Source organism: Nelumbo lutea, chromosome 1 (assembly GCF_056320005.1).
Source record: "Nelumbo lutea isolate HS-2025 chromosome 1, American lotus-T2T, whole genome shotgun sequence".
In the NCBI taxonomy this organism is placed as follows: Eukaryota; Viridiplantae; Streptophyta; class Magnoliopsida; order Proteales; family Nelumbonaceae; genus Nelumbo; species Nelumbo lutea.
Genome location: NC_142684.1, coordinates 169,240,383 through 169,267,927, shown reverse-complemented (window position 1 = coordinate 169,267,927; position 27,545 = coordinate 169,240,383). Strand labels below are relative to the sequence as shown.

The following is a 27,545-nucleotide window of genomic DNA, read 5'->3' as shown; positions in this document are numbered from 1 at the left end:
GTTTTCTTTGGCACAAGTTTACACCTAGTCTTGATCTAGCAACTTCTATACCCAAGAAATACTTCAATGTCCCAAGGTCTTTTGTTTGAAAATGATTTTGCAGAAAGACCTTTAGTTTGTCAATCCCCAATTTGTCACTGCCAGTTATGACAATATTATCCACATATACCACTAATAAAATCTTTCAGCTTCTGAGTCATAGCTGAACACTGAGTGATCAACCTGGTTTTCATTCCAAAATTCTTCACTACTTCACTAAACTTCCTGAACCAAGCATGAGGCGATTGTTTCAACTCATAAATTTCCTTTTTCAGTCTGCACACCTTACCAGCCTCCCCTTGAGCAACAAACCCAAGTGGTTGCTCCATATATACCTCCTCTATAAGGTCACCATGAAGGAAGGGATTTTTTATGTCAAGTTGAAATAGGGGCCAATCATACATAATTCCTAGGGAAATTAACACACGGACAGAGCTAATCTTAGCCACTAGAGAGAAGGTCTCCATATAGTCCACCCCATACAACTGTGAATAACCTTTAGCAACAAGTCTGACTTTCAGACGCTCCACACTACCATCTGGCAAGTATTTAACAGTATACACCCATTTACAACCCACAACATGCTTACCAGGAGGAAGAGTAGTGAGCTCCCACGTGTGAGTATGCTAAAGAGCAGAGAGTTCCTCCTCCATTGACTGCCTCCACCCAGGTGAACTAAGAGCCTCTTGGACATTGTTAGGTATGGAAATATATGACAATAGTGAAACAAGCTGGAGATGTGAGGTGGAAAGGCGAGATACTGAAACAAAAATGGAAATGGGATGGAGAGTAGAACTATGTTTGCCTTTCCGTAAGGCAATGGGTAGATCAAGTCCTGAGGGTTCAGCAACAGGAGCAACGACAGGATCCGCGGACAAGGTAGAACTTGGAGGAGGGGCCGGTGTCATTCGACGTGTATACACTTGCCAAATTGGTGGTCGTTCAGTAGGGATCTGCACTGGATGAGGTGACGAGTCAACTCCAACAGGAACACCCGGAACGGGATCACTGACCGGAAGAGGAAGAGGAAGTAAAGGTGGAGATGAAGATGCTTCAGTTCCTGAGAAGAAGGGAGCAGACTCAAAAAATGTGACATCAGGACAGACATAGCACTTCCGAGTAATGGGATTGTAACACTTGTACCCTTAACATCTGGAGTGGGAGGATGATAGACATTGAGTTCATTTCTGAGGTTCTTCATATTGGCATAGTACTCTTCTAGGGTTTTATTTCCTTGTTGTAGACCAAAGTACTCCTGATAGAGTTGATATACCTTTGTAGTATTATCTTGCCCAGAATACAACTTCCTGGCATGTTCCCATATGTCCTTAGTTGTATCTAAGAATATGAAGTTGGCACTTATTTTGGGTTCCATACTGTTCCATGGCCATGTCATGATTTGAGCATCCTCCTGTTCCCAATCATCAAACCCTGGAGAGTCAGCCGATGGTTTATCTTCTTTCACATGCTTCACTTTTCTGTTTGTCTTGAGAAAAGCTTCCACCAAGTTGGCCCATGGAACATAGTTCTCACCATTCAGTTAGAGGAAACCACCACACTAGGTTTATAATCACTATGGCCATCTCCCATTGCTGCCATGATACTCTTTCAATGCCGCCTCTAATCTGACTTCCCAATCACCAACTAAGTGCTGCTGTCAAGAGTTTGATTTTCCAGAACCTACAGCAGTCCCTAAACACAATGATAGATACACACGCCTTTGTTCTTATCCACACCACTACTGATTTCACAAAAAAACACAGACTACACCGACATTAATTCAGCACTTACTAACCACATGCAAGCTCTCTTACAACTACTCAACAGAGTTTGTGCATCACAAGCACCACCACACAGACATAGCTGTTACACACAATACAAACCTGCTTTAACGCTTTTAAGAGGGCACCACAAGACCAACAAGAACTCAACTAGTACCATTGCATTACAACTTGCACCATTCGGCCACCTACAGTAGCCCTTACACCATTCGGCCACCAGCAGCAGCCTTTACACCATTTGGTCACTGTAAACACAGCCTGTTCTTGGAATTTTTCCAAGAACCAGGGGAACAACCAACCTAGTTCTCTAGGTTCTGATCAGTCCTCTCAAGTTCTTGAAGATTTTCAACCCAGAAATACCAACAGCACAAAGAGAAGAGATAACCAACCTTCGTTTGAGAGCTTCAGCCAACCATTCACTACTGAAATTGTTTTCTTAGGAAAGGAGGTTCTGTGCATCAGAAAAAAAAGAAGAGCTGAGATGTTTCAGGCCTGGGACGAACCACTTTTCTCCATTGACAGCCCAGAGAAGAAAAGGAGAGAACTGAAGCATGAACTGAAGTTGTCACGAACTGAAACAGGTCATGAACCTTGCTTTGATACCATGTTTCTACTGTTGCTACAGTAGTCCGAACCAGTAAGGAGAAGAAGAAAGAGGAGAAGATGAAAGAACTGTTGGACCTGATAGCTAAACCCTATTAGTCGACCTCTTAATAGTGATTAGGCTCTAATTAAATGTACAAGGACTAAACTGCCCCTACTTAAGTATGGGACAGAGAACCTCTAATAAGACTGCCACATAAGCTCATAACTGAACCAAGGTGAGCTGACTAATCTACCCTTATTCGGCTAACTCTAACAACTATCAACATTGCCACCTTATCCTAACACTTTTTAACAAGGAGGGTGTAATCAAATTGGCACTACTTGAACCCTACTTGTTGAACTGCCTTATGAAACCTGCTAAATCAGGCTTTGGGAGACTACTTCAACCCATACAAGGACTTCTTTAACTTACACACCTTGTCTTCCTTCCCTTTAGCACAAAAACCTGATGGTTGAACCATGTACACTTCCTCCTCCAGATCACCATTCAAGAATGCATTTTTTATATCAAGTTAGAGTAACACTTAGTCCAAGTTAGCAGCCAATGAAAGAATGACTGAATGGAGTTCATCTTTGATACTAGGGCAAAAGTCTTAGCATAATCAATACCGTATACCTAAGTGTACCCTTTTTCCACCATCCTTGCCTTATACTTTTTTACTGTTCCTTCTTTTCTACTAGATCCTTCCCTTTCGAAGGGTCCACCAACTCCTAAGTATTATTTTTATGGATGGCATTGATCACCTCCTTTATAGCATCTATCAATTTAGGAAATTTTAAAGCCTCTAAAACATTTTTGGATATAGGGATATTGTCAACAGTAGACAAAAAAGAGTGATAAGAGGGAGAAAGATGCTTATAAGATATATAGTGGGTAATGGGGTGTTTCATGGTGCATGACTTGACACCCTTCTTGTGAGCAATAGGAATATCAAGGTCATCCACACAATCAACAAAAAGAGGAATGAACGAGTCAACTGGCACAAGAGTACTTGGTTGAGATAAACTTACCTCCTGCAAGTTTGATGGTGTCGGTTGCATGTGTCTAGAAATTTCACATCCTTAGAACATTGTTGATCTTTACAAAGTTTACGTAAGAAGACATGGAAAGGTTTCGGGTCCAAATTGGTAGGAAGATGGACCTAACGAACTTGCTTCTCCTCCACACCACTCTCCTCCTAAGGAGAAACATGGTAGAAAGGTTTAGACTCAGAAAAAGACATTCATAGAAACAAAGTACTTGCGGGTGACTTAATCAAATCAATGAAAACCTTTCTGAGTAGATGGAGGTTATGGTACCAGTCTGCATAATTGGGTCATTTCAGTTTGTTGTTGTCTAACAATTTAGTGAACTGTCTGTGTGCCATTTCTGATAGAAGGAAAGAATTAATTAGTCCACGGCCTTATTATTGTTTCATGTTATCTTTCATAGAATGGACTTTTATCTATGTTCCATATCCATTTATTCATCTATGAGATTTCCCTCCTATCTCAATGACGAAGGCACAGTTCATGTCCCTGAAAATGTGGGAAATCACATAGGTGCATGGGGCCAACTGTTTCAATTGCATAACCCCACTACTTTCTGTGAATGATCACATATCCACCCATTCAATGAGCTTTTCCTTTGGCCTCCATCAAACAAGGTTCATTGTCATTTTAGGTTAAACCTTTCTGTTTGGTAATCATATCGTGAGCCCTAAGGTACCGTGGAAGAATCTTCCATTTTAAGATAGGCCCCTCCCACTTAGTCTATGACGCCCCTATCATCTCATGAAGCAATCCCCCCAACTATCTTAGCGAAATGGATAGCCAATTTTCATGGTGCATCTCCACCCACCAATTCAGCCCGTTTTCATGCTAATGACGGGAGGCCTTTAGAGAAATCATCTTATGATATTCCCTATCTTATTGCACTTATATTAATCCGAAGGAACGTGTATATCAGTCCCTAGGTCAGATTTAGGTCATACCACAGTGGCTCTCACTGACTTTCATAAAGTCAGATTCAAATGGGCCCATAAAGGGCTAGGATTCCGCGAAGTTCCTCTTGGGGAGGAAATTAATCAGGGGGCCCATTGAAAAGGGAGATCATGCAATGATCTATGGGCATCATGGCAATAATGCGCGTTCAGCCATGATGTACGCAGAGAGCCACATAAGTCAATACATGAGCCAAGCACTTATGGCCCACGAATGAATCACATCCATTCAGCACATCACATACACACACAAAATTGATCAAAATCAATTCAAGACTTGTACAACCCATATTCATTTAGATTAACACATGATCAGCCCATCGATGGACCAAATTATCTAATAATTTTATCTTGGTATATGGGCTAAACTGCGAAAGGCAGTTTATCCCATATAGCAGTCCATGCTGAAATGGGTTGGTCTTGCTTTAATCTAACACAAAAGGGGTTTTTCAAGTGAGGGCCGAATTGGTCCATGCAATGGGCCATCAAGCCCTTGGCCTAAAACCGATTTTGAGTCACTCAAACCATGATCCAATGGGCTGTGGTCAGACCCCAAGGAACCATAGGTTCGGCCCAACTAGATTGGACCAAAACTAGGTCAAATCGGCCTAGGGTTTGGTGTCCAAAATATGCAACAACTCTTATGATTAATGATTTGAAAATTCTCAGCTAAGATTCACAATCAAAACAGCAATCAAACAACAAATAATAAAGCTAGGGCTGATAGTGTGATGGTCCGAATCCGATCCAAACAAAACTGTAACCTTGCAAAAACTACAATTTGCAGATTATGTCTTCTCCGCGCGCTCTAGTGATTTTTCTGATGTAAAAAAAATAGAAAAAACCCTAATTTTTATTACTTACATAAGGAAAAACCTAATACGATTTTTCTGAAAAGAAAAAAATTATTATAGACCAGATAATCGGAATAATGAATATCAAATATACAGAATTTGGCGCCACAAAGATTTCGATCTCCATCACACATTCAGCACAAGAATTCAAGAATTCACAATAGAACAATTCTAAAATATATCAGAATATAATCACGAAAATTTCAGATAATTTTCCCAATTTCTGAGAACCGATTTCTTAGAAAAAGCTGCTAGTTGCTCAAATCGGCTAGACTAGTCCTTGCTAATTTGAGTTTTGGTTTCAAATCTGATTTGGTTTGGTTCAAGGTTGAACCTGAGGCTCTGTTACCACTAAAGGAAGGTTTAGAATCCATCATATCGATGGCCGAACCATGCTAGATGGTTGGGCAAAATTTCAAAAATTTCCAGACCTTCTGGGAATCGTATTTCCTAAATTTTGAAAAATTGCATTTTTCTAAGATTGGTCTTGCATAGAACCGGACCAGATTTAAAACCAAACAAAGAGGGAGATGTATACCTGATACGGATACTACAAGTGTAGATCCCAAGGTGGAAGTTCATGCCCAAATCAGTTCCTAAAACCAGCTTCTAATGAAGATGGCGCAGCTTGATCTTGAAGCCGGTTCAGCAATGTAGTTTTCAATAAAATTGCAATCCAGCTGTTTGGATCGAACTGGGGAGGTGAGCACGAAATTTCTCTGATTTTTTCTTGCAAAAATCAGAGAAAGAACTAATCTTTATCAGTCCCAAAAAGTTGTAGTCAAACTAGGGTTTCTTGGAAGACAAAAGAATAAGAGAGGGCAGAATTGAGAGGTTATCTAGATCAGTTTACCCTCTTCTTCTTTTATCTCTTTATGGAGCACTTATCATAATCAAATTAGGAGATTATCCAAATCTTTATATGGATTTGTACTCTATTAAGAGATAAAACTCATCCTCTTAAGAGGATGGGTGCTCCATACCCATTTCCGAACCCAGATTCACCCCATGTCACATGACAACTTAAGCTGTCATGTGACATCTTAGTTAATCATATTAATTATGAGCCTTAAGCCCATTAACTATATGGCTTACGACCTAAGAGTGTTGTTTGGCCAATTTAGGTTTGATTTGTATGGTGTGGGACCCCACAATGACCTCACATAAGCCCACATGGGTTCGGCCCAACCTCTGTGAAAACGCCTGGTCGAATTCACTGCTAAACACAGTGAACCCTTGAACTCATCACTATGGGCTCAAAATGGGCTCAACATTTACAATTAAATGATCATTGAATCTAGCCATCCTATGAAGATCCAAAGATAATGGACTTAAGTAAGATAAAGCCCATCAGGTAATTAGCCCTTAATGGTCTATTACACTTAACCTCTCAGCCCATAATGATCAAACATTGCCCAACAGGGAAAGACCTCTCCCCTGGCTGCAAGGTGTAGTGTCACACTTTGCTCAGATGGACCCCAGGAATTAAAACCATTTTGCAAACACTTTATATATATATATATATATATATTGCAAAACCAAATCTCAAACGCAATTGAAATCCACTTCCAGCAGTTTAAGTTTCCATTAGAGAGAGTACAAACCTGATCATTCACTTTGTTCGACAAAGGGGTTGATCCTATTACTATGATCACCCACTTAAGTGAATTCTCAGACTGCTCCAACATACCGAGGTTTTGACCCACAAAGGATTTCACTGATTGGCATAACAAAGACAACCCAATCTGGCACCTAATGTAGTACCATAATCAAGTTTAGGTATTATGTTTTACTTTCTGGTTTTGCCCATCAATCCCTAAAGTCCAGGGCATAAAAAGAAAATGGTCAAGGTTCAGTGTTTCAACAAAACACACACTACATATACTTTGGGTCTCACCCTAGCAGCTGAGATAAGCTGCCCCAACTTCTTTGTCAGGATATCAGTGTCAGCCTTGGCAAGATAAATTCCCAAAGTCTATCCAACGGCTGAGAACATTTTAAACTAACAAGAGTCTCATAAATGTCCAGTTTAAGGGGTAATTTCATAGATACATACCAATATCAACATGAAACAATAATGTACTTTTATTTATTTACGATAAATGTATTTGTACATCAATCTGATTGGATCTAAGGGCGTACACTCTCTAACATTGTTATCACTTTTCTTCATCATATTACTCCCTTTTGTAGCTAAAGCACTTTGTTGCTGCTCCCCTTTAGCAATAACCAGCAAACTCTGCCTACTTTCCTCATATTGAACCAGGGAATACACCTCTTGAATTGAAGGCAGCTCACTACTCCCCAAATCTGAACCCTAAGAGGCTTGTATATAGGATTTAGTCCCAACAAAAAGGCAAAGATCCACTGCTGTGAGACCAATTCCTTATAAGCCTTGGCATCAACATCATCATCATGTTTCTAGTCAACTGCTTGGTAGTGATCCAACTCCTTCCAAACTAATGCGAGGGCTGAGTAGTAAGCTAACAAACTATGATCTCCCTGCTTACAAGTGGAGGGCTTGGCTTGTTACTGATAGATCTTGGCATAATGCCTTTGATTAGAGTAAGTGGATTTCGCTTGTTCCCATATCTCACTAGCATGTCAGCCCACATAAAATTTTTCCTCACCTCAGGTTCCATAGGTACCAAATGCCAAGACATGACGATACCATTTTCTTGATCCCACCAGTCATGTTCTGCAGTACCACTCTTAGGCTCTTTCACCTTTCCATTGATGTATCCAGCTTTACCCCTAGCTCTAACATAGAATTCGATACCTGTGGACCAATCCATGTAATTTTGTTCATTCAACGGAGTGACTGGCATAGGAAAATTCATACTATCTTCACCCACACTAGTTGTTCCTAGGGTAGATATCCGGAAGAGACAAACTCATCAGTCACCATTGGGGAAAATCATCGAACACCTAAACCACAACAACACTTCTGTGACTGATCACACCTCAATAAGAGGAACTGTCGAACTGCTGAAACTCCAAGAAAAAGGTTGAAAAGACCACCTACAGCAACTGTACTTGCCTCAGAAAATCAGTATCACCTACAGCAACTGTACTGTCCCAGAAAATCAGTCTCCAATCACCTACAGCAACTATACTACCCAGAAAATCAATCTCCAATCACCCTCAACACACACTACATGCAGCACTAGAGAACCTCCTCTACTTACTCAAGAAGGGATCGCACAACCCCTTCACAGCACATACATGAAGGTGCAAGCCCCAAAAGGAAATTGTCACAGTTCAAAACCAAGAATTCTGGGTACAGAAAAGAGAGAAAACTGCGGTCTAAGTGCTTCTATCTCCCACAGATTTGCTCTGATACCTGATCTCAACCCAGAAATTAGAAAACTAAAGAAGAGAAGAAGAGATAAGAGAGAAAGGGAGAATAGAAAAAGAAGAGACAAAAGAAAACCATCTTGGCTGTCCTTTTTTATTATTTATTCTAGGGACAAGACAAAATAATAAAAGAATAAAAAGACAAATATACCCCTGAGGCATAAATCAAAGAATAAACAGTAAAAAATTAACAAAAACTAACAGCTAGCTAACAACAGTATTGATTTGTTAAAATATAAAATTACATATTTTAGAAGTGCTTCAAGCTATGCGAACTATGTAAGTGTACATGCAATTTGTTGTGTTGTATTGATTACAAACATTGGAATGCCAAGCATGCACAGGTATCTGTACATTTAAACATACACATTTTAACTCATCAAACATGTTAAAATCCGTGTTTCTATACATGGATAGTGAAACAAAAGTGAACTTCATTTGGATAAATAACCTTAACTTGAGTGCATAAATATATTGTTAAGTTTTAACTGCATGTGCTTGTGTTCTAGTTTTTATTAGAACAATATGAAGATGTTCATTGCCATCAGTAACAGAAATTTTTGGTTTTCACATTTCAGTTTATAAAAATGATGCTTCCACGAATTAGCTCATGTTCCTTTGACATGTAAAATAGTTCTTCCAGAGAAAGCACATATTGTCCCTCTTGTTCCTCTTCATTGTTTTAATCTTGGTGATGTCCAGTGATCCGCTTTGTGCTCAAGGCTTTGACTCTGCTACTCTGTTCTTCCCTAACAATCCTACCCTCACCAAATCTCACAAGAGATGGCGCTTGGCTTATGCAACCATCTACTTTTGCCGAGTTTTCATTACTCTTGCTGGAGATATTTTAGCAATGAAGAATCAACTCTTTCCCAGCATATTACGTATGCAATCTTACATTGCCATTGATGTATCTCCTCTTGATGGTGGTGGTGGAAATGACAACATTGAACCTTTTGCCAATGTTGACCAGACAAGACTTATTGATTTGGTAAAGGAGAAAAAACTGGAGTATCTTCATCAGTTTGGTGGGGTTGAAGGACTTGCTAAGCTTCTTCAAACTGATGTGAATAATGGAATTCATGGTAACACCAAGGATCTTAGGAACAGGCAAAATGTGTTTGGTTTGAATACATACAAGAGGCTTCCTGCAAAAGGCTTCTTCCATTTTGTGGTGGAAGGTTTCAAGGAGACTACTGTCCTCGTCATTTTAATCTGCAGCCCTTTCTATCTTGGGGTTTTTACTACTTACGGGCTGAGAAAAGGTTTATACAGTTTTGCAAGTATAATTCTTTTTATTTTAGTCATTGTCAGTCTCTCTGCAGTGAGCACATTTTGGCAATCAAGATTATTTGACAGTATTTCAGATGAGAGCGAAATCATCAGGGTGGATGTTGTCAGAGGAGGAAAGCAGAAACAGGTCTCCATCTTTGACATAGTAGTTGGAGATGTTGTCCGTCTGAAGATTGGAGATCAGGTTCCAGCAGATGGATTGCTGTTAGAAGTCCCCTTCTCACACGTACAAGTGAATGGATCCAGTTTTTTGAAAGGGGAGAGTGATCATGTTGACATCAACAGTAGTGAGAGTCTGCTTCTATTCTCTGGGAACAAGGTGGCAGATAGAGATGGTCGAATGCTTGTCACTGCTGTGGGCATGAACACAGCATGGGGTGAGATGATGAGCTCAAAAGGCCATGGTTCAGCAAAGCACACACCACTACAAGCTCGGCTGAATAGGTTGGCCTCTAATTTAGCAATTATTGGTTTTATTGTTGCATTCCCTTTTTTTGTGGTCATGCTGGTGCACTTCTTCAGGTGGCCAGGATACTATATTAAAGATGCAACAAATGCATTGTTGGGCATCCGTGGGTTTTTGCCAGTAAATACCATGTCTACAGTTACCATTGTAGTAGCAGCAATCCCTGAAGGCTTGCCATTAATTTTCACTCTCACTTTATTTTATTGTATTAAGAGAATGAAGGCTGATCAAGTGATTGTTCGTGAACCTGCTGCCTGTGAGATTATGAGCTCAGTTACTGTCATCTGTGCAGACAAAACAGGCACACTTACACTGAACCAAATGAAGGTTGCTGAGTTTTGGCTTGGTGAAGAAGCAATGAAGGATGGCACTTCAGAAATAGCCCCTGAAGTTACTGAATTGCTACGACAAGGAGTCTGTCTGAACACAACTGATGGTGTTCGAAATTGTCCTTCGGTATTGATGTCAGAGTTTTCTAGTAGTCCCACTGAGAAAGCCATTCTATCTTGGGCTATGGAGTTAAAGATGGATATGGATGAAGTAAGGCAGTGTTGCACAGTCCTCCATGTTGAAGCCTTTGATACAACGAAGAAACGAAGTGGAATTTTGATAAGGAAGGGGGATGAAAAGATGATTAACATTCATTGGAAGGGAGATGCTGAGGTGATACTGGAAATGTGTTCTAGTTATTATTTGAGATCTGGTAGTGTAAAAGCCATTGATGAAGACAAACGGAATAAATTTGAGCAAACTATTGAAGACATGGTAGCTAAAGGCCTTCGATGTGTTGCATTATCCCACAAAAAATATCTGGAAACAGAAGACAATGATAACACCAAGGTCCACCTCAAGCATGAAGAAGAGAACCAAACCTTACTAGGCCTGTTGGGTTTGAAGGACCCATGCCAAACTGGGGTTAGCAAGGCTGTTGAGGTTTGCAGAAATGCTGGAATCAACATCAAGATGATCACTGGAGACCATGTAGTTGCTGCAAAAGCTTCAGCCATTGAATGTGGGATACTTCAATCTGATGTGGAATTGAATAATGAAGCAGTAGTTGAAGGTGCAGAGTTCCGAAATTACTCAGAGGAAGAAAAAATGGATAAGATTGATAGAATTCAGGTGATGGCAAGGTCATCCCCCACTGATAAGCTTCTAATGGTACAATGCTTGAAACGAAAAGGCCATGTTGTTGCAGTAACCGGCAATGGAATAAATGATGTTCAAGCACTCAAAGAAGCAGAAATTGGTTTTGCTGTTGGGATTCAAGGGGCTGAGGTGGTGAAAGAGAGTTCAGACATCATCGTCTTAAATAATAGCTTCACCTCTGTAGCAGCAGCTTTGGGGTGGGGGAGGTGCTTATACAATAACATTCAAATGTTTATCCAATTTCAGTTCACGGTCAATATCTCTTCCCTTTCTATCAACCTCATAGTGGCAGTTTTTTCTAGTGAAGCACCACTAACGGCAGTACAACTGTTATGGGTGAACTTAATCATGGATGCATTGGGGGCCATAGCCCTGGCTGCTGAACAGCCAACCGGGGAGCTCATGGAGAGGTTTCCTGTGGTTCAAAACCAGCCACTTATAACTCATGCCATGTGGGGAAATCTCATCTTTGAAGCCTTGTATCAAGTGACTATCTTTCTCATCCTACAATTCAAGGGAAGGTCTGTCTTTGGTGTCAATGAAAAAATTAAGGACACCCTTATCTTCAATATTTTTGTCCTATGCCAAGTATTTAATCTTTTCAATGTAAGGAAGCATGGGAAGAAGAATATATTTAAGGGGATATTTAAGAACCGGTTGTTTTCAGTGATCATTGGGATTACAGTTGTTCTTCAAGTGGTAATGGTGGAGTTTGCAAAGAGGATTGCCAACACTGAGAGGCTGAATTGGATTCAATGGGTTGCAAGTATAGGATTTGCATCCGTATCTTGGGTGATCGCTTGGTTGGTAAACTGTTTCTCAGCCTTCCCAATCAATAAGGTGTACATGTACCTCATCACAGTCTTAAATTAGACTAGGATCTGTATCTTACTTTAGTGTGATTGTAATGCGATCTCGCATACATCTTGTCGTTTGCTTAAGCATTTGATAAGATGTTCTTACAATCTCTTGGACATAGCAGATACTACTTATTTATAGAGCTTTTGTCTTAGTTTCTTTTCTTGTACTTGTAATTTGAAAATATTTCCTTTTATTGGTGGAACTGTTCCTGTAAGATGCAATTAGAGCACTGTGTCTGTTAGCCTAGTATAATAACTCAAACCACTTGAAAGGATATTTTTCCTTACCTCAAGTAAATTCCAATAACCAAAAGTGGCACGTCACTTAGCTGGGAGGTCTCTCCCCAGGCATGCAGTGTGCTATGGTAGGAGCCAGGACATTGTTAGGCTGCATTTGGCATTCCTTATTTTAAGGACTTATTTCCTTTTTGCAGTTAAAAACTCGATATTCATAATGACATTTTAACCGCAAAAAGAAGATAAATCCTGAAAATAAGAAATGCCAAATGCAGCCTTAAGTCTGCTTACGTTGGAAATATCTATGTGGGCTAGGAAAATGAATAAGATAATATATGTGAGCAGAAAGGAGCTTGGCATCTCCACTGGCCATCCACCTGCTTACTGCTTGTTCAGGGTCCCAGAATAGATAAGTTGCCCGATTCCCATTCTAATTTCCGCTTACCGCTAAAGAAATAATTAAAACATATTCATTGCTCTAACCACTGTGCAGAGCTCCAGACAGTGGTTTCCTTTGGTTTGATAAATGTTTTTACATATTGCAATTTTGCTCATTCATATTGTCGTCGTCGTCATCATCATCATTATCATCATCTTGTTATATGGATTCTGTTTCGCCATTCTTCTTTCAACTATATAGAATTAGTTATATGGATTCTGTTTCGCCATTCCCTTTTGTTTAATGCACTTCAAGATCCATGACCATAAGAGTTTGGCAACGGCTTTAATACCAACGGCTAACCTCCAAATCTCTCGATCTCTCGATGGAGGTGAAGCTCCATCCACCAACCAGCCAGACGTTCTTCTCCGCACCGAAGAATGCTTAGAATGCTTGCAGCAATGGCTCCGGCCTCGCTCATCGAATATCCAAATCCGAATCATCCCCGAACAAAAAACAAATAAGAAAAACATTCCACCTCCGAACGGAATTCTCCTCATCTCTCATCTTGTTTACTGATTGAAGCGCCACCATCACAGATTACAGAGAGACCGGAGAAATGATGATGATTGAAGAGGTACAATACTTGGAAACGTATTGTTTTTACTTACATATCATAAAAAAGGTGGACTGGTTTACAATTACAAGTGCGACGAGAACCCAAAAACAAATCTCCCAATGATCTGAAAACTTGAGAAACTCCGATGCAGTTCGAAGTTGTAACCGACTCCTCATTCTTCAAATTCCAGTCGAGAAGAACGAAGTCGAGGGAAGCAAAAGGAAAGATAACAAATAGGTTCGATAAAGAAGAAGAGAACGACACGACACGACCCGTTTCGTTCGGTAGCTGTGAACCTGTGATCAGTTTTCAGGATTGACGGAAGAAAGCAGAAGAGATGTTTTTCTTCTTTGTGGACGCTGCACCAACTGCGGCTCGGCGGCGGGTTTGGTGGAGTACGAGAAGGTCCTGAAGGTGTTCTTCGTTCCGGTGTGGCGTTGGCCCGGCAAAGAGCCAGCCATGTACTACAACAGCTGCTCCCTCTTCTTCCCTCAATCCTTCTCCCTCCCTCCCCATCCGTCCTCGACTTCTCTCCGTCCCTCTCCGATATTCTTGGCTGTCATTCTTGCTCTCACGTTGTTGAACCCGAGTTCAGCTTCTGTCCGTTCTGCAGTTCAGCTCTGTAATCTTTTATCACAAGTGGGGTTTTCAATTTGATTAGAAAAACAAGAAATTTTCTTTCTTAACTTGCTCTGCCCTCTACTTTGTTTTACTTATAGTTGGAGTTTCTTTTCCATCGTTTGCCTTTTGCAGGGAGGAAAGAAATCTTTGGATTATAAGTCTTTCGTGGGTTGTTTCAGATTCATGTAAACTGCCACATGTTCAAGCAGATGCAGCTATTTTATCTTCACGTGGTTGGAACTAATACTCACCGTCGAAACTGCGCTACTAGACAAATCAGACGGTCCACAAGGACCCAACGTCACGTGATTTACTGCTCAACTTTTGCAGGGAGGAAAGAAATCTTTGGATTATAAGTCTTTCGTGGGTTGTTTCAGATTCATGTAAACTGCCACATGTTCAAGCAGATGCAGCTATTTTATCTTCACGTGGTTGGAGCTAATACTCACTGTCGAAACTGCGCTACTAGACAAATCAGACGGTCCACAAGGACCCAACGTCACGTGATTTACTGCTCAACGTGGAATCACCTCAAAGGACGTCGTCGTCCACTCGTCCTCTTGTATAGACGCCATTTCTGAATTATAAGGCACATGCGTAGCTCCCATATCTCCTCCGTCCACTTCCTTACTCGAATCAACGGTCTAGATTCTGTCCTGCTTATAAATCCTCTCTCACTCACACTCTCTCTCTCCACTCACCCACTCGGTCTCTCTGTATATATATATGTATATAAAGCGACTGGCGAGCTCTCTCTGCTAATCGACGAGGTCTTCTTGCCTCTTCGCCCACTCACTTGAATCTCTCTCTCGTCGAAGATTTCTTTTTTTTTTTTTTTCTCATTTTATTTTGGGAAAGAACAAAAAAGATGCTTCTTCGAAGCGCTTCAACGCCGATCTTGAATTCATGGATTCCGCAGTCGAAGGAGTCGTCGCCGGAATCTAACCTGTTTCTTCATATACCGAAAACTCGACCGATCACATTGACTGCCTCATCGGCTTCGGTGCCTCTTGGCGATGATTCCATGAAGAAGATGAGCAGAGCTCTGTCGGAGACTGATCTCCGGGAGCATGCGGTGTTGAAAAAGAAGACATCAGGGAGGAACCTTACTAGGCTGCCTTCAATTTCGGTGGAAGAAGAGGAGAGGAACAAGAGGTGGGAATCAAGTCAAGGGCTTCGTTTTGGAGCGGCTGCTTTCGAGCTCTGGTTTGGTGAAAGCTGTGGAAGCGATGGACGAGGGGTGTGCTGTTGGGTGAATTATAACAGGTTGTGACGAGGGCGGAATTGGCTCTATGACATCACATACGGCATCTTGTAACATCTAGTTGATACATACACACCACCTAAAGCAATGACTTGGAGTACTATATGGTTTCTCTTCGCCCAAACCTAACCTGGCGGCTTCAACCACAATTCAAGTTGGTTGGTTAAAAGACCTACAATACCTTGTCAGTGGCCGAAGTGACTTCAACGCAAGAAGTGACCTCTTTCGAGCGCGTGCTGACTTGACTGAGGTTTAGAAGTTGGCTCATGTACCGAATGTTCCGGAGGGTGGTCAACGTGCATGATGTTTACCTCTAAGGATTTTGGATCGGTTAGGCACGATCTCCTAGAAATCTTGGGTGCGGTGTGTGAGGCCCACATTGAACAATGCCTATATAAAGTCACCAACCTCAAAGACCCAGAGATGAGAAAAAAGAGAGGTACGTGCGATTATTTGCTCACTAACACTTTAGCATTCAAGTATTCAGCTTGCATCCATAATATAGTACTGACTTAAGTATCGGAGCAACATTGCCGGGTTAACCACTCCAAGTTCTCTAATCTATTATCTTGTAGCTTGGTCCAGCTCGTCACGCAATTGGTGTTCATATCATCTTCCAGTTAGGAGTATCTAGATCGCGCACTATCAATTAGCGTCGTCTGTGGGAAACGCTACAAGAAGATAAGTTATCACCTTCTAAAAGGCTAAGTCATTTTCTTCCAAAAAGCTAAGATCTCACATTTTAGAAACTAAATTTCTCACTTTCTAATTTTCATTTTTTATGAACTCAAAGGCAGTTTTGAGCAGCATCAACACCCAGAACAAATACCGATTACTAGGAGACAAAAACACCTATGATGAACCTGGAGAACTCCCCTGTGACAAGCAGACAAGTTCAGGCCAAACTCAGCATCCCTAGTGCCCAAGATAAATACACTGCTACTGTATGTGAATGCCCCTCTCTTCGCGGTAGAGCCATCAGTGATTCCTATCGGGATTGAAGCGTAGCAGTTCTATGAGATGAAGTATGAATTTCCAGATCTGAGCATGGGAGAAGTCCGATGTAGACAACAACAAAACATCCTTAACTCATCCTCAATAGCAGTCAGTCAGGATGAGGCCTCATCAGCCCAGTTTCGTGAGGTCACCTCTACAAGACGAGTTCTTCGTGGCTTCTACGGGAGTTGGCGGCCAACGGACTGCATGGACGCCCTTGCAGGTCGAGCCTTCCAAGGATCCTGTGCGAGCTGGTGACCTAAAGTCAATAGTGCTGCCCCCGTAGGTCAAGCTCCCAATGGCTTCTTGTAGGAGTGGATGACCGGTGTCACTAACGAGGCTGATGTAGTGCAGTCGTGGCCATAAACTGCCAAATCACACTGACAACAACATTATGCCCTCGCAAGGGGGGCATAACATGTACGTTGTGGTCTCACAAGCACTCACCCAAGAAGATAATCCCACGAGATGATGTAGAAGCAGCTATATGAGAAGTTACTATAGAATGACCACCCGCTTAGGCAGAAATGTCAAGTCGCACGTCGGCTAAATAAGGATAAGAAGAGTGGACCGCGAGTCGCTCCTAGAGCCCAAGCGCTAAGGTGTCGAGTTGATAAAAGATCTCAGCACCACATGAGACCTAGTCACCTCTTCGGCATGGGCAAATAAAAAAGTAGCTTGTGCGTAGGTAGGACGGGCACATACCCTACAATGTCTATTCACTTCGGCATACATTGAGCCTAGTGTTAGATAGTGTATGCCCTTAGCTTTAATCATAATGATGTACATTATGACATTTAATGTAAAAGAATGAATTACATATTTGATTCATGTTATTATGGTGTGTTTTTGTGTAATACCCTTAAATTTGACACTTATGAGGCTCGTGTTAGTTTCTTCACAGCCATTGGATAGATCTAGGGAGATTTATCCTACTAAGGCTGACACTGATGTGCCACCAAGTTGGTTGGGGTGGCTTGTCTCAGTTGCCAGGGTGAGACCTGAGTTACATGCAATGTACGTTTTCTTGAAACCCTGAACCGGACAAGAATTCTAGTATTGCCCTGGACCTTGGAGATAGATGGGCAAAACTGAAATGTTACACCTGACCCCTAGACTCGATTATGATATTGCACTAGGTGTCGGATTGGGCTGTCTTTGATATGTCAATCAGTGACATCCTTAGAGGGGGTCAAAACCTAGGTATGTTGGGACTGTTCGAGAATTCATCTGAGTGGGTGATCATAGTGACAGAATCATCCCCTTTGTCGAACAAAGTAAATGATCGAGAATGCACTCTCTTTGATGGAAACCAAAATTGTCAATAGTTAATTTCAATCATTGAAATTTGTTTTGCAAAATATATTTATATAGATACACACACACACACACACACACACACACACACACACATATTCTTGGGATCCATGTGAGTAGAGTGTGCAGCATTGTACCTTGCAGCCGAGGGAGAGGTCATCTCTTATCAGACAGTGTTTGATCATTATGGGCTGAAAACTTAAGTGTAAGACCATTGAAGGTAATACCTGATGGGTTAATCTTGCATCTACCCACAGTCCTTGGATTTTTATAAGCTGGCTTAACCCAATGACCATTTAGTATAAATGTTGGGCCCATTAAGAACTCATGGTGATGGAATCAGGGGTTCAGTGTTTCTTACAGTGAATTCAGCCAAGCCTTGTAACAGAGGCTGGGTTGAACCCATGTGACTGATGTGTAGATCAATGTTTGGGTCCCATGCCATTCAAGGATAGCCAACTGGGCAGCAGTTAGGAGGTTGAGTGAGCACATAGACTTAATAGGCCTAAAGCCCAATTTAAACTAGCTTAATAAGATTAATTAATTAGGGGCGGTTCTGGGATTTAGATCAGTAGATAGGATAAGGGATTATCCTTATCTACTCAGAGAGTCTAGGAAACTCCTAATTTGATTAGGAAGGTTGATCTTTATCTGCAGATAAGATAAGGGATTATCATTATCTCTTAAAGAGATTCAGATCCAAATACAAGATTTGGATTATGAAACTCCTAATGGGATTAGGAGATGCTCTCTTTAAAGGCTATAAATAGAGGAGTAGGGTGAACCTCCAAGATACAACACTCAGTTTGCAGATTACACAGAGAGAAGAATCTGCAGTTTGAATGCTCCTGTCTTCTACTCTTTCCTGCTCTTGCTGCCCTTGTCAGTTCGATCTCCAGTTATGGGAATGATCAAGAAAGGTTTTTGATATTGCCTTTTGGTAGAAAAGGTAATCTGAAGTCATGCTCATTAGCCCTCCATCACATTCTTGTTGAAGAATTCGGTTCTTGCTGAAGAGCCATCCTGCTGATTATGCTTCATCCTGCACCGTGCCATTTTCGGTGGAAGCATTCTTTGGTTTTCTCCTTGGGCGTGAACACCTTCATTGGGAGTTACTGTTACTTCGTATCAGATATATCCCTCTACTCCCTTTTGGTTTCAGATCTGGTCCGGTTTGTTTTCAAGATTGATCATTGAAAATGCAGTTTTCTAAAATAGGGAATGTGATTCCCACATGGGAGAGAGAAACTTTTGAAATTTTGCCCAACCTTCCTGTAGGGTTCGGCCATCCGTATGATAGATCTCTCATCCCTTCAATGGTATCAAAGCCAGGTTCAAATCTTGAACCAAAATTAACCAGATCTGGATTTATGCAAATTAGTGTTTTCTGGGAAAACGGTTCCTAGTTTTTAGGTGATTGATCTGAAATTAAATCTTTTTAAGTATAATTTATATTTAAAATTATTCTATATATTTTTCTTGATTTTTGGGTTGTTCGTATGGTGGAGATCGAATTCTTTAATGGCATAAGAAAACTGAGCACCTATTGTTCTATTCATTCTAGGTCTGTAATTAATTTTTTTAAAATTTTAGATAGAATGTATAGGAATTCAATTTTGATGTATTAATAATAGAAAATAGATTTTTCTATTTTATTCCATTCGAAGTTGAAGCAGAAAGCGTAGAGGAGAGATTTTCGCAGATATGGGTTCAGCCATCTGCGGTTTGCAGTTTTGGAAACTGCATGCTGCGATCTAATTTTTGTTTTGTAGGGTAGAAGTCCTACGAACAACCCTCCCACTGATTCTTGATCGTCTTGTTTCAGCTATTTAATTTCAGATCAATTTTTTTAATTAAATCTTGAGACCCATTCGACCCAGATTGGATCAAACTGCTTGGACCGAATCTGTGGTTCGATGGGGGCTGTTCTCAGCCCTAATTTTTCACTCATGGGTCCAGGAGTTGATGGTTAATTGCAAGATGCAATTCAGCCCACATCTGTAAAACCCAGTTTTAATATGTTAAAACTGCTTTAGCCCATTTCAACATAAAAGCTATATGGGCCGAACTGCTCTTTGCAATTCGGCCCATATACCTAGATAATATTAATAAGTAATATTATGAAAATTTATGGGCTTTAATTATGGGTTTTATAGTTATTTAATTGATTAGATCAATTATGTTTTTCATGTATGTGATGAATGGATGTGTGATGTGCAACATTCATGGGCCATAAGTACTTGGCCCGTGCTGATTCGATAGTGGCTCTTGTGCACATCATGGCTGAATGCACATCATTGCTATGGTGTCCTTAAGATCATTGGATGATCTCCCTTAATGGTGGGTCTCACTCCAGCTTTCTCCCCAAGAGGAACCGTGCAAAACCCTAGCCGTCTAGGGCCCATCTAAATCTAGCTTTATGAAATTTAGTGGAAGCCACTTTGGTTTGACCTAAATTAAATTAGGGCATAATATTTTGTTCCATCCACTAAAATATGAGTGTATGTGATAGGGAGATTCATATGATGAACTCTCTAAAGGATTACAGACCGGAATATGTAGAATTTCTTCTAGAAAAGCATCGTGTGCCATTTTAGACTGCCCAAAGTCTTGTTTTCGGATAACGGGAAGCAATTTGAAGACACCAAATTTTAGAAATGGTGCGCTGAGATGGATTCAGCAAAACTTCACTTTAGTAGCACATCCACAAGCAAATGGTCAATCCAAAGTGACGAATAGAACTATCCTTTGTGGATTGAAAACTCGCTTCGTGCGAGCTAAAGGCTTTGTGGGTGGATGAACTGCCCAGTGTCCTTGGGGCCTACCAGACTACCATCAAGACCACGACCTACGAGACACCCTTCAACCTCACATATGGGATAGAAACTATGATTCTAGTAGAGATTAAAGTACCAATGTTGTGGCTCAAAACCTATGATGAAGAGACAAACGATGATGAGCTCAGGACTAACTTAGACATCACCGAGGAGGTATGCGATCTGACACACATTCAAACTACAGCTTACCAGCAGTGAGTAGCTCGGTATTATAATGTCCGGGTCAGGAAGTGACTATTCCGAGTCGGCAACCTGGTCCTTTGCAAGGTAATGGTACATGAGCCCGGCGTGGGTAAGCTCGGTCTAAATTGGGAAGGTCCTTACCGGGTGAGACGGGTGTTCGAAGAAGGAACCTATGAGCTCGAGACCATGGAAGGGAAGCTGGTACCTCGCGCTTGGAATATCAACAACCTAAGGAGATACTACCTGTAAACCTCAATGCAAGCAAAAAATGACTAAGTCCATAAGACCACCGAGTTGATCCTATGGACGACGAATTGGAGAGAAGACCTTAAGTCACTCCCAGAAGCCTAAGGGCTATAGTGCCAGGCTGACAAAAGATCTCGACACGTTATAAGACACAGTCACCTCTTTGGCATGGGTAGAGAAGTCCTAGTCGCCTCTTCGACATAGGTTGCATAAGACCCGGTCGCCTCTTTGGCACGGGTTCATTAAAACCCAGTCGCTTTGGCATGGTAAGGCAAAGTAGCCCAGTGTAAACAGGTCAGGCAAGTACACCCTACAATATTTGCTCACCTCGGCGTACGATAACGATTGTTCCATTTTGAGTTTGGGAGTAATCTCGAGTTTGAGAGTAATCTATACTTGGAAAAATTTTGCTCCTATATGGTCTAGCTCGCGAGCTCGGGAGAAATCTACACTTAGAAAAATTTTGTACACAAGGAGTTTTGCAAAATACCTGTATTCTATTGATAAAATGCTTCGAGTACATAGTAAAAAAAAGAGAGAAAAAAGAAAGATTACAACTATTTAACCGAGCTCGAAGGCTCGAGACATCAAGTATTTACAAAGGGGGTCCAAGAAAAGAGGCATCAGTCAGTTCGGGGCTCCTCATCCTCAACAGAGGCTTAAGCAGGCGGATCTGTCTCCATGCTGTCTCGTCATCGTCACTCTCCACCTCAGAGTCCGGGTCCTTAGTGGCTTCAACGGCCATCTCCTTAGTAATCTTGGACGTGGTGATGATGTTGAGGTCGAGGTGGGGAAATTCACGTCGGGTCAACCACCTACTGAGCTAAAACTCCTTGCGGTAGCCCACTGTCCCAACCTCGACCAACCTCTCTTGAAGCTCTGCTGAAGACTTATACACTTCGATCACCTTGACCTTGGCCTACTCCATCGCTTGAAACAGGATTTCAATCTACTCCTTCACAAGAGCCTCGAGGTTCTCATTCTCTCTCTTCAGTTCCACCTCACACTCCTCGAGCTACTTCTTCTCTACTTTGACCTCCTTCTCCGCCATCAGCATAGTCAATAGTTCCTTCTTAGCTCATGCATCATTTTTTAGCTGGTTGACCTCGTTGTGAGCTAAGTTGAGCTCGGAGTGGGCACTTCGGGAGGACTCAGCTTCGAGAGCTCGCTTCAGGTTCAACTCGGACTGGTAGGCCAAGGCATGAACAGAGGAGTTCACTTTCCAAAAGAAGAAAACAAGTATCAGTATGAAGAAAACTCTAAGTATAAAGCAACCTGAAGGCTAAGTACGTACCACCATACAGTGCATGGCTGCTCAGGCCCGGAGCTGAGCAACTGGCAAGTTAGCCCAATGAGCGACCTCTTTAGAAAACACCACATCCTTACTCTTGAGAAGGCCAAACTTCGGAGTCAAAATGCTTTGGATAGAAGTATTGCTACCTGAAGAAGTAGTGGTTGCCTGTATGGGTTAAGGCTCTAAAGAGGTGGTCTCCTCAGGCGTGCGAGGCATGTTGGCCTTTCCTTGGTCCTCCTCAACCAAGTCGATCATGGGAGGTTGTTTGGTAATTGGTGGTAGTCTTGGCATGGAGGCGAGCTTTCTTGGAGGCCCTCTTCTTATTTTTTCCCTTTTGCATGCTCCCGAAGAGCTTGTCGGTGGGGACATTGTCAATGGCAACTACAACAAGTGATGAATTAAGTCAGATACAACACCAAAGTAAAACAAACAGGAAAAAAGGGACAATAGTTAGTGACCTACTAGGAGGGCTTAGACCAGCTTGCACGAGCTTCTCCTCGGTCACAAAATTTTCAAACTTCAAGCCGAGCTTCGCTCAAGATCGAACCTCCTCCCTTGTCTTTGGGTCTAGTCTGACGCTGGGGTCTTGGATGGCTACCCTCCAGTGAGTCGGGAAGGAGACATATAGTAACTTTGCTTGTGCTCAGGTAGAACACAAGACGAGTTCTTTTTCATGGAAAGGATCGAAGAGAAGATGTCGAGGTCTAGAGGTTGGTTGTAATCATGGAAAAGGGCAATGGTACCTACAATGTTATGGATGGAGTTCGGATGTAGCTGGCCTATGATGATGTCAAAAAATTTAATGACTTCAATTATGAAAGGATGGAGTGGAAGGCGTAGCCCGGCTATGAGCTGATCCTCGAAGACCACGATCTCGTCATAACCATGATCCCAAGGAAAGTTGCGTAAGGGAATACTGTGTACAAGATCATTGGGAAGTCTATACCGAGCTACTAGAGATAGGAGCCTTCCCACTGTCATTATAGACGGATCGAAGCTATCCGGTAGGCAACCTCGGTGTGTGGTGGAGGCCGACTTTCCAGAGGCTTCTCGCTCTCGCCGAGGTGAGTCCACCTCAAATGGATTAGAGTCGACATCTTGTGCCGAAGTGCCCACCTCGGTAGGATGAGGCTTTGCGGTCTGGGCTGAAGTTCCCACCTCGGCCCCAACGGACTCGCCGCTCCCATCTAGAAGGCTATCTACGCTAAGACTAGACATACTAATGGAAAGGACAATGGAATCGAAAGCAAAGGAAGACGAACTCACAAAAAAGAAGACCGAAGAGAGCTAGATGACCTCGGACCCAGGAATAGCTGACACCGAGTTGGGATACTTGAGCGCAACCTCAAGGACTTCGGATTCGCGGTTTTGTAGTGAAGAAAATGGGCCTTTCGGTTCCTATTTATAACCACTAATCCGGAAGTTAATGGTTGAGATCTACACATTCCAATAGCTCCTAGGAAAATCGGCTTGCATGCTTCCCGAAGTTAAAATCAGTTTAGCGCACATTTTGACGTCCGCGAAGACTATAATCAACTTGACATCCGCACATACCTGATATGCGATATAGGTCACTTCCTGGTTGAGCCAAACAATTGAACAAGTCCAACCAAAGGTCCACCCTCCATATCACCTAGACTTCATGCCAAATCCACCTGGGCTCCTCATGAACTCCCCGTGTTGGGTCAAGACCCCTGGCATGAGAAGTGGGGGGCAATTGATGAGGGGTGATTTGGCACCACCTAGTAAGTAAAGGTCATGTGGATGCGATCTGCCCGAAGGATGACAACTCAACAAAAGGAGCCTAGTTATTAGTTTTCAGAGCACGGGTGTTCAGTCACCTCGGTACAAAGCCACATCGGCATAAAGTCACCTCAACATTGAGTCACCTCGGCGTAAAGGCACCTTGGCACCTAATCCTGTTCGGGGACCAAGAACCGGAGTGACACGTAATCGGTTCCAGAAACTTCCCAGTGGACTCCTTATTTCATGGGATCACGCAGTGTAACAGCAAGCTTTATCCTCTCCCCACTCGGATTGGGCAGAGACGATAGGCTTCATTAACTAATACATTACTCCTCGACTAAAGTGAAAACAAATCTCATATACTCAGGCCGAAGATCCCATAACCGTTTCGTGAGACCCATGGCAGCTGGTGTGTCCGGAAGCGCGTCGTTAAACACTCCAGAACACTAGTTTAAACATTTATAATTTTTATCATTTCTCAAACAACTATTAACGTAGTAAATGGGTGAGAATGGGTCGTATCCACAGGGAAGCAAGTGAAAAATTAAAATATACTTAGATCCGGACAAGAGAATGCGATCGGGAATGGCAAAAAATACAAAATTAAAATCTAATATTGCTGAAATTAAATGCTTCAAATTTAAACAAGACAATAAATAAATATCAGTATTTAATAAAGTATGGAAATCAACAGAGGAAATAAAAGAAATAAATAAGAAAAAAAATGATCCAGAATCCAGATCCAGTGGTAGTAGTTGCAGATCGGCCAAACAGTTTGCAGAAACCCTCCTGATAAGAACTGGGCGTCCATCCTTTCTACAACCCTCGAACCCTCGAGACACCTAGCCTTGAACCGAACGAATTTAGATATGCAAAATAGAGAAACAAACAAGAATTAAATCTAAAAGATTGCAGAAATAAAAGTAACAAAAAAGAAAATAAAGAAAAGAAAAGAATGGTTGATCAGATCCAGTGGCGGTAGTTGCAGATTGGTTGAACAACTTGCAAGAACCCCTTCTGACAAGATCTGGGTGTCATCTCCTTCTACAACCCTTGAACTCCTCAAGAAACCTTAGCTTTGTTAATTGGGTGAATTGACCAACCCCTTCTACAGGGCCCTTATGGTCCTTTTTATAGAGAATGATGGACACAACTAGGAATAGAGAGAAGGAGGGGGGTGGCAACTGGGTTTTAGCAAAAATATGTGTGCCTTAAGGTTTAAAATGAAGGGTTAGGATGGTTCTAAGGTGATCCTAAAGCTAAGAAGAAAGGAGAAGGCACCCAATATTATGTAAGGCTGAGATTTAATGGCTAAAGGTCGAATGGTGAATATTAGAAATTAGGTGGCTCCTGGGGTTAGAATGCTAAAAAGAGAGTGCCCTAGAATGGATGGTGGAGATTATAAGGGATGGAAGGTGAGGATTTGGCAGTTAGGGGTGGCTGGAGTTTGTTAAGAGTGAAAAGAATGGGATAAAAGGCGCCCTAGGGTTTGCTAAGGCGTGGGGAGCATGCTAATATAGTAGGAGGGCGCCAAACTGGGTTGAGCAGCTAGGAGGTGCCCTCTTGCTTTTAATTTTCACAAAAACACCCCCTCTCTCAGCTGGACTTCACACCAGCTTCCCAAAATTTGCACGGAGATCCTTAGAGGCCACAACATTGAATTTAATTGGGTTGACAATTCTAAGGCCAAAAATACCCTTGAATTGATGCCCTTAAGGCATAAAAATGCAAAGTTATCAGCAGCTCAACTATATAAGGGCATTAACCCCTCCAGAACACAGGTACACACGATTACTTACATTCAAGCTTTCTAGTACTCAAATTTCAGCTTGCAACCACAACAAGAATATTGACTTAAGCATCAGAGCGACCTCACCGGGTCATCCACCCTAGTCTCTCTAATCTTTGTTTTGCAGTCTCATCCAACTCGCCACGTGAGCACACCCTGGCAACTTTCCAGCTAGGAGCTTCCGGATCGTGCATCATCAATTCCCATTTGTAACATCACCATTATCATGGAAAAGGTAGTTATGCATGGAAACAACTAATTCCTTTGTTGTAGAAGAACATTCCTTGTGGTAGAAGAACATGATGAGAACATAGTGAAAATTTTCATCAAAGCCATTTCTAGTCGTCTATTTCTTTGCTCATATGTTTCATTTTCGGCCTAAGTGGATTTTTCAAATCTGGAATTTTTGCCTCCAGGAGTTCTTTCTTTTTCCTCTCTTCTGTTTTATTTTTTGATAAATTATAGATAAGTACTCTTTACTTTGGGGGTAGTAACACTTACTACCTTAAACTTTCAAATGCAATACTTAGGTACTCCGAACTTTCAGAAATAAACACTTGGGTCCGTTTCTGTTAACTCACAATACAAATTATTGTAAAGTTATTAAAATGCCCATATTTTTTTAAATTGTTTAAATCATAAAATTTAAAAAGACTGAAATAACCCTGATTAAAAGTTGGGTTCTATTCGATTTGGGCACCGCTATTGCTCATTGTGGGGAGAACAAATATTGCCGCTACGGGTAAAAGAAAGGGTTTCTAGCAGAAAAGGGCAACTTTTTGGCGTGTATATCAATAAAAGATCATATTTTTATAAAATAAACAAAGTAAAGTAATTTTTTTTGAAAAATATCAAGAAAGGCAATGACACTATTTATTGTCTTCCTCTTCCTGTGATTATTTTGAAAAATATCACCGAAGCTTCAAAAGTTTCAGGCCTCTTATCTCTCTAATGAAGCTTCAAAAGTTTCATAAACATCTAGGAAGCTTCGAGTTCTCAAAAGTCCCACATCGGGTTTGAGGTCATCTCGAGCGGGTCTCCATCTCTCATGGTGTCGCGTGCTGAAGCTTCCTGATTCATAAAGATCTCGCATGTTGAAGCTTCTTAATTCAGAAATTGGAAAACTCGAAGCTTCCTGGATCTGGAAACCAACTTGCATTCTTTACACCACGCGTGCTGTAAGATCTATTTTTCCTCTTCAGTCTTCCCCTCTGCAACAACATAGAATCCAGGGAGAAATGAAAAGAAAGAGAGAGATAGCCTTGAACCCGATGCGATGCTCAAGCTTCAAGAGAACGGTGTCACCGCGATTCCAGAATAGTAACCGTGAAGAAGAACGTGCCTGTACCCTACTCCGCCTCTCGCATGAATAGTGTATTCGGATGAATAAGAAGCAGAACAAGACAATGAACAATGCTATTGCCCTTTCTTGATATTTAAAAAAAAAAATATTCTATTTTAATTATTTTATAAAAACATTACTTTTTATTGATATTCAAGGCAAAAAGTTGCCCTTATATGCAAGAAACCCTAAAAGAAATCGTTGCCGCCACCTGAGAAGAAACCGTTGTCGTCGCTTGAGCAAAAATAACTTTATTAAAGCCATTTTTATCCATGTCGTTTTCATGGA

At 41.6% G+C, this 27,545-nt stretch overlaps 1 long non-coding RNA gene and 1 pseudogene across 1 annotated transcript; both read left to right on the top strand.

The window, feature by feature from the left end:
• Nucleotides 1-9,298: 9,298 nt before the first annotated feature.
• LOC148879093 (putative calcium-transporting ATPase 13, plasma membrane-type pseudogene) lies at nt 9,299-12,400 on the top strand (annotated as a pseudogene).
• A 2,301-nt stretch (nt 12,401-14,701) lies between these two features.
• Nucleotides 14,702-27,414, top strand: LOC148879092 (uncharacterized). Its single transcript, XR_016104113.1, has 3 exons — nt 14,702-15,946; nt 16,083-25,907; nt 26,043-27,414. It is a non-coding gene; the product is annotated as an uncharacterized LOC148879092 (long non-coding RNA).
• Nucleotides 27,415-27,545: the final 131 nt, after the last annotated feature.